The 6,107-nt window shown below is 41.7% G+C and overlaps 1 long non-coding RNA gene across 1 annotated transcript; it reads right to left on the bottom strand.

The window, feature by feature from the left end:
* Nucleotides 1–384: 384 nt before the first annotated feature.
* On the bottom strand, nt 385–1,634 carry LOC117951401. Its single transcript, XR_004658166.1, has 3 exons — nt 1,593–1,634; nt 740–894; nt 385–548 (listed from the first exon to the last, which is right to left on the bottom strand). It is a non-coding gene; the product is annotated as an uncharacterized LOC117951401 (long non-coding RNA).
* Nucleotides 1,635–6,107: the final 4,473 nt, after the last annotated feature.

The following is a 6,107-nucleotide window of genomic DNA, read 5'->3' as shown; positions in this document are numbered from 1 at the left end:
ATGTTTTTTGTTTCCGGTTGTATCTTGCAGCCACAACGGAAGACAGCCAAGGGGAAACCAATGTACAGACGTCTGTTCCCAAAGGCCAAAAGGGGAGGTTACACCGTCAAAGAAGTGAAGACAGAGCCAACAATTTGTAAGTTTAAATATTTCTTTTTTACAAACAAAAGATAAAAATTTGCATGGTTTCTGCACTAAAAATAACTTTTCACAAACTACAAACAACAAATCCAAATGTGCAATGGTATAGGTGCTAAAAATGACTTTTCACACACAACAGGCTATGTCTTAGACCTGATGGGACTGGTGTTTGAGGAGATCATCCATGTCCCCTTCCTTATCTAGAAGCAGTCTGGCAGATTCCTGTTCCCCAGGATCTGTGTGCTCAACTCGACAGGCACCAAACCCGACATACTGCCCTGAAGCATCCAGAAACTCCCTCTGTATACGCAGCACAACACAAGAGGGGATCACGACACGGACACTTCTACCAAGAAAATCCTCAGCACCAGCTCACAAAAGTCCTATAGACCATGTGTCTGCATTGCCTACAAAGAGAACAGAGTGTACAATCACATTCTTTACCCTTTAAGATTTTAGAGTAAGGATGATTGTTTTGAAACTAAATAAAGTTTTTCATTTTGTTGTCTTGAGAATACTGTGTTTTTGTAATAATGCTGAACCAATCGTCAATGAGTATTGTATAGAACAGCTAAAAGTGGTATCAAATTGGCCTCACCTTTCCATCCCTCTGATTCTCAACTGGCCATGGTCTACTCTGTAAATATTCACTGCATTTTGCAAAGAATATATATTGAGGCCCAGCGGATGAAGGCTAGGATGGTGAGTCATACAGGTTATCTCCTCAGGAATCTGGGTCATTCTTTTTATGACCTGTAAAAACAAACGAAGAGCTTGTTGTTATTTCATAATGTTGAGTGAGCAGAAAGCATAAAGTAGCTTGAGTTAATGTATCTAGTTTTAGTTACCTGAGGTACTAATTGGCAACATATATTTTCTCTCTCCTGGGGCATTTGTGCACAGTTTCCACAAGAACACCTGCCAAGGTAAGATGGATGAACCGTATTTGTAATTTTACATATTACTACATGTTAAGAAGGTAATAATCTCAAAGTCAGATGATCTAATCAGCAGATAGTAGTTCCAAGATAACATTAGACCTACTGACACAGTCGAGAGTAGTAATAATACTTTACACGTAGCATGCAAAATGAACAGAAATAGTAGTCTCTTGTCCAGCTAAATGGATGTCCTGTTGCAAGATAACATTACTACTACGTGTTAAATAATGTAATAATATATCACAATCAAAGAGACTTTCGTCGTGAGCAGCTCTATGAACTGGCCACTAACTTTTCAGCCAACTGGACATCTTGACTGAAACTGCGATGGCACAAGTTGTAAAATATTTACCCGTGTGCAAATTAACTTATGTTGCTTACAATACTAAAAACAAGCCTAATACAAAGTTATTCTTAGGCTACAACACTGAAGTGTGAGTATAACACTAGTATAACAATGGATGGCTTAAGTTGGGCTCTGTGCTGAAAATGCTAAATGACCAAACTTACCAGTCTGAAGGAGTCATTTCCAATCTCCTGGCAGGTTGCTCCCCTTCAGTCCTTCTAAAGGATAAGAAGACAGCTTTCAGGTCATGGGACAGACAGGAGCGTAGGGAAGTACTGCACCGACTGCGGGATAAACTGAGTGAGTGTAAAAACATCTACAGGAGGAAGCTGGAGGCCAGTCTCCAGCAGAACAACATTAAGGGGAGGTGTGGACAGGGATGAAAGAGATCACCGGGTGTGGGGGTAGAATAGGACAAACACCAGGCTGCAGGGAGACAGCAAACGAGCTAAACTGTTCCTTCAACAGGCCATCCCCTGCCTCCTCCACCACACCACCAACCCCATACACCCCCTCATTGCCTCCTACCCCCCACCCTATTTTGTTCCAACATCTCCCTCCTCACTCCCTCAACCCTCCTGCAGTCAGCCCACTCCCTCCACTACCACTACACCACATTTCTCCTCCCCCCACTGACACTTCAAGCTCCCCCCCCCTGCTTTGTATTCACACCTGGCCAGGTGAAGAGACAGCTGGAGAGGCTACACCAGCGCAAGGCTGCTGGCCCGGATGGCATCAGCCCCTGTGTCCTGAAGACCTGCGCCAGTCAGCTGTCTGGTGTTCTCCAGTACCTCTTCAATCTGAGCCTGAGCCTGATGAGGGTGCCGCTGTTGTGGAAGACGTCCTGCCTTGTACCGGATCTCAAGAAGTTGACTCCATCTGGCCTTAAGGACTACCGCCCAGCGGCTCTTACATCTCATGTGATGAAGGTGCTTGAGAGACTGGTCTTGGCCTACCTGAGGCCGCAGGTGAGTTCTTCTCTGGACCCGCTACAGTTTGCCTACCAGCCTTGTCTGGGAGTGGACGACACTGTCATCTATCTTCTGCAGCGAGCTCATTTGCACCTGGATGGTGGTGGCGGCGTCACTGTGAGAATCACATTTTTCCAGTGCATTCAACACCATCCAGCCACTGCTACTTGGTGAGAAGCAGCGGGTGATGGGTGCCGGTGCGTCCATAGTCTCCTGGATCACTGAAAACCTGACAGATAGACCACAGTTTGTCCGTCTTGACCGTGTTCTTTCTGATGTGTTGGTGAGTGGTACGGGGCCCCCGCAGGGGACTGTGCTGTCTCTTTTTCTGTTCACCTTACACACCTCAGACTTTCAGTACAACTCAGAGGCATGTCAGCTACAGAAGTATTCTGATGACTCTGCAGTTGTTGGGTGTATAAGGGATGGACAGGAGGGGGAGCACAGGGCACTGGTGGATGACTTTGTGGAGAGGTTTGGTAAGAACTGCCTGCTGCTGAACGTGGACCAGAGAGATGGTGATCGACTTCAGGAGGAGAGGAACGGCTCCGCAGCACCTTTGCATCCTGGGAGGTGACGTGGACATGGTGGAGGATTACAGATACCTAGGTGTCAACATCGACAGCAGGCTGAACTGGAAGATCAACAGCACTGCTGTTTACAAGAAGGGGATGAGCAGACTCTATTTCCTGAGGAAGCTGAGATCCTTCAACGTGTGCAGCAGGATGTTGGAGATGTTCTACTAGTCTGTTGTGGCCAGCGCTCTGTTCTCCTCCGCCATCTGCTGGGGCAGCAGCATCGGAGCAAGCGATAAAAACAGACTGAACAAACTGATCAGGAAGGCTGGCTCCGTGATCGGCTGCACTTTGCGGACACTTTTGAAGCTGTGGTGGAGAGGAGGTCACTGAACAAACTGTTATCTATCATGGATAACCCTGACCACCCTCTCCACCCCACATTGGTCCAGCAGAGGAGCAGCTTCTCTAAGAAGCTCCGACAGCTTTGATGCCGCACGGACCGCTACAGAAAATCCTTCATACCACAAGCAATAACACTTTTTAACATGTCATCTCTGGGTGCTAGATAAGACTTGTGGACACCACACTACTGCACTAATGAAACCTGCACAATTGGTTTATTTACATGTAGCATATACTGTATTTTAACATTTTAGCATATTATTTAAGCAGTTGCACATTTTTGTCATTCAAACATTCAAATATTTTTTCTTTTTTACTTTATTCATATTATTACTTCATGCATATTGTATGTACACTACCGGTCAAAAGTTTGGGGTCACTCAGAAATTTCCATTGGACTCCATTATAGACAGAATCCCAGCTGAGATCAGTTGCCTTGTTTTTTTAACCAGGGCAGCAGTTTCCAGATTACATTATGTGCTTACATAATTGCAAAAGGGTTGTTTAATGTTTTCTTAGTTAGTTTTGTAAAATAATATCAGGAGGGGAAACAAAATGAGCATTTGGAAACATTGGATGGATGGTTGCTGATAATGGGAAATGTAGATATTGCATTAAAGATCACCCACCCACTCAGATCAGCTGGTATCCTGTCGATAATGGAGTGAAATGGAAATTTGTAAGTGACCCCAAACTTTTGACCGGTAGTGTATGTATATTTTTCCTAGTATTTCCTTTATATTTATATTCTGTGCTTTGTGACTGATTTTGCTGCTGTAACACCGGAATTTTCCATTTTTCTTGGGATCAATAAACATCTATCTATCTATCTATCTATCTCCTCTAAATCAGATCCTTCCTCTGATTCAGGCTCAAACAGATACCGTTCAACAGCTAAAGTCTCCATGTTCTTCTTTTGTTGCTCTGTCAGCTGCAGCAAAGCTCGTTGCACACCAACCAATCAGCGCGCAGCTTATTTAAATATTCATGAGCAAACAGTATAAAGCAGAACCTCTCTCATTTCAAGCCAGGTCAATTTAACAGGGTAGCATGAGGGCCAAAAGAACAGCAAAAGCAAAATTTTCAGCCCAACAAATGTTAAATACCCTATCAGGAGACCTTAAGGAACAGCGTGATATACTCTATACAACCATTCTATCACCCCTTTAAAAAAACACCTCTTTATCTTTACCCTGTGTGACAAAATGGCCATAAAAATTGAATGGACTGTTCTTATATGAATGTGGACATAATGATTCTGTCGTTGTGGTAGGCATTTAAAGGCCTCCATCTGCTATCATCTTTAGATTACATTTAGCAAGTGCACATGTATCTGACCTGTGACTATTTCCTGTATGTCCTCCCTTTCTCACCTAACTGTCCTATCAAAAATTAAAGGCAGAAAAGCCCCAAAATAATTTTAAAAAAATGAGCAGATGCGATCCAGGATATTGGTGTATTTAATCTTGAAATAAGTGACCGTTGCCCAGTTGTTTGGGATACGCATAAAAAGAACACAAGAGAAGCCAAAATTGTTGTCAAAAGAAACCTTAAAAAAATTCAGCGTAATTTCTAACTGATCTTCATTACATGAATATTCTTTTTATCTCACAATTTTTTAAAGTGGAAAAGGCATTAGACCATTTCTTAACAAACTTTCTTGGATTACAGGATTATAGGTTTTCCTCTGAAGAAAGTTCAGAGGAAAACACTATCTTCAATGCAAGAAACAATCCATAGTCTCCTGCTATACAATCAAAAAATAAAGAACACCGGCATGCTTTTATCCATGCACGTGTGCTGTTAAGAAAGCAAAATCAAATTAGTACTTAGAATTAATCCACCGCTAAATTCTGTAAATCGGTAAATTCTTCAAATATTTAAATTAATCCTTCACCTGCACACATAAAATCCGACAACTGTATATTATCTGGCCAGGAAGGAATTTGTCAGGTCTTCAACAAGCCTTGAAGCCAGTTGCTGCTGGCCTTTAATTTGATGACACTCATACTGGACCCTTGTCTATTAATGCTGCTTGTATCTGCCCTTTAAACCATGCACCTCAGTTAACATTGGAACCTTTTTCTACCAGTGATGTTGCAAATGCATTACAATCCATTGATTCCAGCAACTCAGAGTATTTTTATTAAAATATTCTGTTTTTTTCTTTAATTTCTTTTTTTTCAATTTATTTGTATGAGTCCTCAGGAGGCTGGCTTCTGACAAATGCATAGGACAATCATTCCCTTCTTGTTCAAATGTTAAGAAATATTGGATTTGATTCACTTGCTTGTAGCTGGTTTAACCTGTTCAGTAACACTTGAAAATATATGTTTTTCTCGCCTAAATTTTTACCCCTAAAAAAGTGCTGCTGTAAAGTGCTGTGTAAAATAGTACCCTAGCCTCATGTCTCAACTTAGAACAGAAAAGATCCAGAAAAAAATGACTTATAAAATGGATTTTGTATGAATGTATTTCTACAGATGTGTCTGTGCGTTTGTCTTATTTCTTATTTCTAAAAAAGCCAAAAAGTGCTAAATACAAAACTTCTGAAATACAAAAACACATCCACATCAGTCACAGATATGTCTGAAAGAAGTACATACATAGATTTATAGAAATAAGTAATCATAATTTCATGAAATGGTGAAATGCCATCAGAAGTCCATATTTGTGCCTTCAGACAGCTGTAAGAGACCACAGGAATAGTGTTTGTTGGCCATGTTTGGTATCAATCAACTCGTCTTCTTATTGGCTACACAGGGATGCCAGTTTTATGACCTTATCT

Source organism: Etheostoma cragini, chromosome 10 (assembly GCF_013103735.1).
Source record: "Etheostoma cragini isolate CJK2018 chromosome 10, CSU_Ecrag_1.0, whole genome shotgun sequence".
NCBI classification, from domain to species: domain Eukaryota; kingdom Metazoa; phylum Chordata; class Actinopteri; order Perciformes; family Percidae; genus Etheostoma; species Etheostoma cragini.
Note: the sequence above shows the minus strand (reverse complement) of the source record. Positions and strands in the feature narration are given on the sequence as shown.